Here is a 7,883-nt window from a genome sequence, read left to right as displayed (position 1 = left end):
GTGTGCTGATGGCTACACTTCCCTGTGCTGAGGCTAGGGGGAGCACTGTGTGCAGGCTGGGCTGGAGAGCGTGTCTGCTCCTGCTGCTCCTGCCACTGCCGCTGCTGCCTGTGTGTGTGTGTGTGTGTGTGTGTGTGTGTGTGTGTGACTGGTGCTTGCCTGACTGGCTGGCTGCTGGAGTCACATGGGCAGCCCGAGCCAGTTTAAAAGTGCTCAGGTCCTCCCCAGCCACAGCATAGGGAGCCTAGCCACAGCTCCAGGCGCAGCAAGCAAGCAGCAGCAGCACACGCACGCTCTCACACACACACCGACAGCCCGTCAGCCAGCACGACTCTCTCACACACACACACACACAGCCGTATACGCACACACGCGCCGGAGAGTACACACACACACACACACGCGCGTGCTCGCACGAGCACATATATAGACAGAGACACGCACACAGACAGTGCGCACAGAGAGGCACAGAGAGAGACGCGTGCACACACACGCACTGACTGCTCCTGGAGAGGACACACACACACACACACAGTGGGGAAGAGAGAGTGTGTGAGAAAGAGGAGCAAGGAAAAGCTTTTAAGTGAGTACCCTGATTTTTCTTCTCCTTTCCTCCTGCCTTTACTTCCTCTGCTGCTGCAGGAGATGTCTTTTTTTACAGGTTTAACATCATGTAGGAGCTGACTTTTCACACAAGGTGATGAGCTGATGACTGTTTTTTTTTTTCGTTTCGTTTTCGTTTTTTCGTTTTGCAACGTTGTTGGGAGTCTACTCTTTCTCTGTCCCCTCACTCTATCTTCCTCTCTCGCTGCTCCGCGTGTCATTGGATTATTTTCAGCGGTCGTCGGTTGTTTTGCTCCGTCTCTGACACAGCGGCGTTGTTCTGCTCTCGCTCTCTCGCTCTCCGAGCCGCTCGCCCGTCCGAAGCCTGGGTGATTATTTTATTCAGCTGCATGTGTGGTGTGTGTGCGCTTGTGTGTGTGTGTGTGTGTGTGAGTTGCACAGCCTCGGCGAGGCAAGGCAAGGCGAGATGCACGTGCTGCTTAGGTTGGGGGGTCGGGTGGAGGGGGGGGGGGGCTGCCAAGGTGCAGACGCTTTGCCATCCCAAAAATGCGATTCTTGCCTTTGGCCCCAGGAATGCCGCAACAAAGTAGCCGTATGCTAATAGGAGGTGAAAGGGGAGAGGTGGCGGCGACGGAGCTGAGGAGGTTGGAGGTGGGGGCCGGGCAGCCGGGAGGAGAAAGCCGAGAATGAGAGTGAAAGTGGGAGCCATTGAAAGCACTGCCACTGGCAGGACAATTAGCTCAGGCCACCGCCCTCCGAGCCTTTCTTCAAGCGGAGCCCCGGAGTCCTGGGGTCAGGGAAGAGTTGACCCCTGTGTCAACGCGCCTGCATGGAACCTATTATCAATCCCTGATTGATTAGTTTTAGCGGAAATCCCTTTTCTCTTCTCTCCTCCTGCCCCCGATGGCTTTTGTGCCTTTTTCTCTGCCGCTGCCTGGTGGGGATGGGTTGTGTTGTGTTGTGTTGTGTTTTGTTTTGTTGTGTTGTGTTGTCCTGGTTTGTGTTGTGTTGTGTTGTGTTGTGTTGTGTTGTCCTGGTTTGTGTTGTGTTGTGTTCTGTTGTGCTGGTTTGTGTAGTGTTGTGTTAGGCTGTGTCAGGTGTGTTGCACTGTCACTTGTTTCTAGTTTATGAAGATTACACATTGGCACTCTCTCTCTCTCTCTCTCTCTCTCTCTCTCTCTCTCCCTCTCTCTCTCTCCCTGTCTTTTTTCTCTCTCTTCTTCACGCTCTCTTTTTCTTTCACTCTGTCATTCACTTTTCATGCACTTTTCTTTCTATCTATCTATCTTTCTTTCTTTCTTCCATCTTTCTTGGCTTTGTGTATCTACATGCTTGTGTATATGACGTATGTTATGTGTGTGTGTGTGTGTGTGTGTGGAGTTGTCAGTGTGGTCCCGGTGGTGTCTTGCTGTCGGAGTGCTCGGTCGCTCCGCACGGTGCAGGAAGGTAAAAGGGCTTCTGCTGTGGAGTGGGGGTCCCTGAGCTGCAGTCAGAGGGGCTCGACTGTGCATCCCCCCCCCCCACACACACACACACACATTAGCATCAAAGCAGCAACAGAGAGGGGGGGGGGGGGGAGAGAGAGAGAGAGAGGGAAAGAAAAAGAGGGAGAGATAAAAAGAGGGAGAGAGGGGGAAATAAAAAGAGAGGTGGAAGGAGAGACAGAGAGACGTGAGTGAGAGAGAGAGAGAGGGAAAGAAAAAGAGAGGGAGAGATAAAAAGAGGGAGAGAGAGGGGGAAATAAAAAGAGAGGTGGAAGGAGAGACAGATAGAGACGTGAGTGAGAGAGAGGGAAGGAGAGAGGGAGAGAAAAGGAGAGGGAGAGAAAAAGAGAGGGAAAAAGGGAGATAAAGGGGAATTCAGCTTGTCTTCCTCCATGCCTCAGCCCTGCTCAACTAATGCTTGTCTGTGCCTTAATCAATTCTACTTTCATGGCTTGTTGCAGGCATTGCATAGAAGAGGCTCTCAGTTTCCCACCTTTTTGTCTTCTTTTCTAAATGAGGAAGGGGAGGTGTGTGTGTCTGTGTGTGTGTGTGTGTGTGTGTGTGTGTGCGGCGGGGTGCTCTTTCTCTGGGCCTGCATTTTAATCTGTAAATCCTTCAAATGGGGACTTAGCGCACCACCTCCAGGGCAATGGCTGTCCTGTGAGAAGGGCTCTGTCTTCACAGCTGGTTCTGCTTTCTGGGCCGTGCCCATATAAAAGGGGAGGGAGGTGGGAGAGAGAGAGGAGGGGGGGGGGGGGGAGGGCAACATGTGTCAGCCACAACAGTACATAAGGACATAAATAATTCGCTGAGAACTCAATAAACGAGGCGAGGGCCGGGCGGAGAGGTTCGCTATCCAGATGCCCCCCACTAATTAACGCACTTGTATCAGCAAGCACATTAGCAAGGTCTGGAGGAGCAGCCCCATATTGACTCGACCAGAGCCCGAGTGTGTGCGTGTGTGTGTGTGTATGTGTGTGTGGAGGGGTGTGTGGGGAGGGGGGGGGGGTGAGGGGTCTGGTTTCAAATCTCGGCAGGGACGCATCTTTTTCTTTCCACCTCTCCCCTGCTCTCCTGTTTCTGTTTGAGGGTGTGATCGAGGCCCCCCTGTGCTGCTGCGTGCACCGTTCGCTCCGTCTCCTCGTCTCCGCCTGGAAACTGTGTTTATGCTTCAAACACAAGACAAGTAAAATAATACTAGCATAATATTTCCCTTAACATACTTACCCCTTGGATAAACATCCTTAAACAGATGTCCAAATTTAGGTTGATCAGAGAGAGACAGAGGGTGCACCGATGCTCCCGCCCTTACACACACACACACACACACACACACACACACACACACACTCACACAAACACACACACACACACATACACACTCAACAAATTAGAAGCTGGTGCTAAGACTCTGACCCTTTTCTCTCTCTCTCTCTCTGTCCATATGCTTCTCCCTTTCTCTCCCTCTCTCTCTCTCTCTCTCTCTCTCCCTTTCTCTCTCTGGCACCCCTGTGTGCCACTGAAACCAAAGCAGATAAAGAGGAGCAGAGAGGATTCACACTGTCTGAGCAGCCAAAGGCCCTAAGCCTGACAGCCAAATCACACTGCTCCCATCACAGGACAAATACCCACGATCCCCCCCACACACACACACACACAGTGTTTTTCTCTTCCTCTCTCTCTCACAGACACACACACACACACAAATACACACTCTCTATCTGTCTTTTACTCTGTCTCTCTCTCTCTCTCTCTCACACACACACACACACACACACACACACACACGCGGTGATGGTTAGGGACGGGTTTGGGGCTGAAAGGAGAATGAATGGGGTTTTTGGCTTTAGTCTTGAGTTGGCATTCACCAGAGCTCTCTCCCCTCCCCTCCCCTCCCCAGGGAGAGCCTGATAGGGAGAGAGAGGAGCGTTTTATTGCATGCTTATCCGACAAATCCCACTGAATCAAATGTGTCTGTGCAGTGTCTTGTCCCTTTCAGGTGGCGCCTCGACGTGCTGATCCATCTGATGAGTGTGGGCTGAGGGGGGGGCTGTATAATGAATGAGCATCAGGTGACGTGTGGTGTGGTGTGCCGTGCCGTTGACATTTCCAGCAGCACAGCCTTTGGTTTAGGCTAGAGCGTTATCAAAGCTTCTTTTGCTGCGATAAAGAATTCATGCATGATTTATCGGGCATTGTGACTGGTAGCAAGCTTCTCTTCTATACCCGAACACATGCATGCACACACAGAGAGAGAGAGAGAGAGAGAAAGATAGAGAGAGAGAAAGAAAGAGAGAGAGAGAGAAAGAAAGAGAGAGAGAGTGAGCGACTTGCTGAGAGACTTGAGAGAGAGAGAGGGAATGCATACCTCTGCAAGTAGGTTATCACCTCTCCAGCAAATGCAGAGAGAAGGCAGCATACCCCCCCCCCCCCAAAATCCCCCGTACCCTCAACGAAGCGCTCTACCATCCTCATCCTCATGGGAATGCTTGTCAGTCAGTCATGAGGTGGATCAAAGCGCTGCCTCCCTGCACGTTATGAATATGCAGCCCCATTCCTCCAGGAAGACAGGTGAAGATTTGTCCCCCTCATCCCTGTGCGCTAATTAGTCCCCAGCCAGTTACACAGATTCCTTTCGGGTGCTGTTTTCAATCTTCCGTAGAGCTCTCTGCTGTCGGCGAGGACATGAGACTACAGGCATCGCCGTTGACCCCTTATCAGGGAGGTCACGTAGCAGCTGGATTGCTCAGCATTAGAATGGACCCCTTCTGAACATCTGGGCGTGCCGTGCAGTTGTCTCTTGGGGGGTGCGTTGCCGCTGTTCATTGCATCTTTAATTGTGTGAACGCTAACATATTTGCATTCTAATGGACACTGGTATCCTGCAGGGTTTGATCTAGAGGCTCACAACTAATGGCTAAAAATACTACACCGGTCATATGTAAATCCATCCAATCTGACGAATGAAATACAACAGACTCTAACAAAGTCTCCATATTATTAACTGATAAATGCCACCTGGATTGTGCGACACACTGTACACATATGCTGATATGCACATAACTTTGCATGGAGTGTGTGGAGCTAATTCTGTCCTTTTGTTTTCTGCTGGCCGAGCAGATGGCATACTTATTCCTGCTTTATACAGTGAGTTCTGAATCCAAACATTCGCCCACAGTCCTACACACACACACACACACATACACACTCCTTTCCTCCCACCTGTCATACCAAAAAAAGCTGTGTGTTTGTGTGTTTTGCTTTAATGTGGCTGCCAGATCTCGGTGCATAAGACACAAGAAAGCCGGCGCTGCACACAGCTCAGGGTCAAGAGTTCAGCGGTGAGGTGACAGACACAACAGAGGCCTACTTCACCGATCCGTGTTTGTAAACACCCTTTGTGCTCCAGACTGTTTGTGTTGCGCTGCTGCTGTTGCTCGCTACTTTTCGCTATCTTCGGCCAGCTCTCATGATTCTCCTCTGACGGCATGAGAGTGCTTAACTAAAAGATGGCCCTATTACATTACCCAGGCGAGGAGGAGGAGGAGGGGGCAGTGAGTGTGCTGTGTCATTATCATCCAAACAGACTTAGCAACTTAGAGTTTTTACATTTAGAATGGAAGTTTCATAGACCGGCTGTGCTTTCGGGATAATCAGCCCCAATTAATATTTTCTCTGCTGTTGAGAGGCAGCCATTATTTTCTGTGCAGTGGCCATGCCGGATACACACCATGCCGGTGTGTGTTGTGAGGTCAGCACAACGCAACGCAGCGCCACATTAGTAGGCAGGCTGGGTAGTGTAGTTTTTCCCCCTGAGTTTGAGCTCTAAAGCGGCGAGGATCAGGTGTGTGTGGAGCGGTTAGCGGAGCGTCTTGGAAAGGTCAAGGAGCTGATGGTTGTGCTCACCTCCATTTGTCATCGGCCTTGCCCGGCGCAGGTGCCTTGGACACCGAGGCAGTATGACAGGAATAACAACCGGCAGGCCAGACTGGCATCATGGTGTCGGTGTCTGTGTGTGTGTGTCTGTGTGTGTGTGTCTGTGTGTGTGCGCATTTGAATGAACATACCAGAGTGGCATCATGCCAGAGTGGCATCATGTGTGTGTGTGTGTGTGTGTGTATGTGTGTTTGTGTGTGTGTGTTTGTGTGTGTGTTTGTGTGTGTGTGTGTGTGTGTGTGTGTGTGTGTGTGTGTGTGTGTGTTTACGAGTGCATTTGTTGGTCTCTGCCTCTCTCTCTCCCTTCCAAGGCCTTCTGCTGGCTTTTAATCTATTAAGTCCTGATCCCCAAACAATAATCAATGGGGGCTTTCATATTTCCATTAAATGGAAGCAGGTTGGGATGAATAAATCATAACTCCAGGGTTGGCCAGACACACTCACAGGCACTCTCACCACTCCTTACCTCAGCGCAGACACGAGTACTTTTAGCGAGAGTTTCACTTACACACTGGCCTTCACTTCCCTTTCGGTTAGTTTCTTTGCGTCTTTCTGTTTTGTTTGTGTGTGTGTGTGTGTTTTTCTTTTGTTGTTTTATGTCTGTGTGCTACGTAAGGCCAGTTCTGTCAAGTTGAGCTGTGTTTAATAGAGCCGGTAGCAGTTGGTGTATTGCACATTCGAAGAACAGAGATGTCCTGTCGGGGTAGATAGAGTGCGTAGAGGAAGAACAGAGATGTCCTGTCAGGGTAGATAGAGTGCGTACCTATTCGTTGGCTCTAAAGTGGTTGCTGCTGTAATCGTATTTGCATATTTTCTCCCCAGCACTAACTGGATCGGACTGGTGCGCTGGCGACGCTGCCAAGGCTGATTGGGCAGCGCTGGGCGTCTGGGTGCTCTGTTAGTCCCATGGTGGCATGTTTGCACGCCCAGCGAGACCCGGCCCTGACACTAGCCAGGTCTGTAGCTTCACGGTCCATTAGAGGCTAACTGCCATTACGTCTACAGACAGCCCGGCACACCAGTCTCTAAAGAAAGCCCATCCACACTAGTCTCTAAAGACAGCCTGGCACACCGGTCTCTAAAGACAGCCTGGCACACTAGTCTCTAAAGACAGCCTGGCACACTAGTCTCTAAAGACAGCCCAGCCACACTAGTCTCTAAAGACAGCCTGGCACGCTAGTCTCTAAAGACAGCCTGGCACACTAGTCTCTAAAGACAGCCTGGCACACTAGTCTCTAAAGACAGCCTGGCACACCAGTCTCTAAAGACAGCCTGGCACACTAGTCTCTAAAGACAGCCCATCCCCTCCAGGCTCTCACAGAGCATTGGGTTCAGGGTGAGCAGCACCTGGCTGCCTGTGTTATAGTGGCCATAACTCTCCTTAACAGTAGTGCTTTGTCGAGCAGTCTCAGAAGACCATACCCGAACGCGGAGAAGAAAAACGACTGCATTTGTTATTAATGAGAGGAAGTGCATGATATTCCCTTTGGTCAGGATTCCTGTGCAGTAGAGGAGAGTCTGAGGAGGAGGACGGGGAGAAGGAGCTCTGAAGGGAGAGTCTGAGGAAGAGGAGGAGGAAGAGGAGGAAAGGAAGAGTAGGACAGGGAGAAGGAGCTCTGAAGGGACAGTCGGAGGAAGAGGAGGAGGAAGAGTAGGAAGAGGAGGAGGAAAAGTAGGACAGGGAGAGAGAGCTCTGAAGGGAGAGTCTGAGGAAGAGGAGGAGGAAGAGTAGGACAGGGAGAAGGAGCTCTGAAGGGAGAGTCTGAGGAAGAGGAGGAAGAGTAGGACAGGGAGAGAGAGCTGTGTAGGGCCTCCGTTGGTCACGCTAGACCAGCGATGTTACATCAGCCTCATTTAGCCTTGGGGATCAGTCAGTAGGGAGTCCCAATTTAGTCAGTG

At 51.1% G+C, this 7,883-nt stretch overlaps 1 long non-coding RNA gene across 1 annotated transcript in view; it reads left to right on the top strand.

Annotated features, from left to right (window-relative positions):
- Positions 1 to 247: 247 nt before the first annotated feature.
- Positions 248 to 7,883, top strand: part of LOC143122924 (uncharacterized) — a 63,955-nt gene continuing 56,319 nt past the window's right edge. Inside the window, exon 1 of the long non-coding RNA XR_012986772.1 lies at positions 248 to 583. This is a non-coding gene — a long non-coding RNA (uncharacterized LOC143122924). The remainder of the gene's footprint in view (positions 584 to 7,883) is intronic.

Source organism: Alosa pseudoharengus, unplaced genomic scaffold (assembly GCF_046254945.1).
Source record: "Alosa pseudoharengus isolate Yale_2024_CS ecotype anadromous, Long Island Sound unplaced genomic scaffold, YU_APseudo_1.1 YU_APseudo_1.1_scf_14, whole genome shotgun sequence".
Lineage (NCBI taxonomy): Eukaryota > Metazoa > Chordata > Actinopteri > Clupeiformes > Clupeidae > Alosa > Alosa pseudoharengus.
This window is presented reverse-complemented; position numbering and strand designations above follow the sequence as displayed.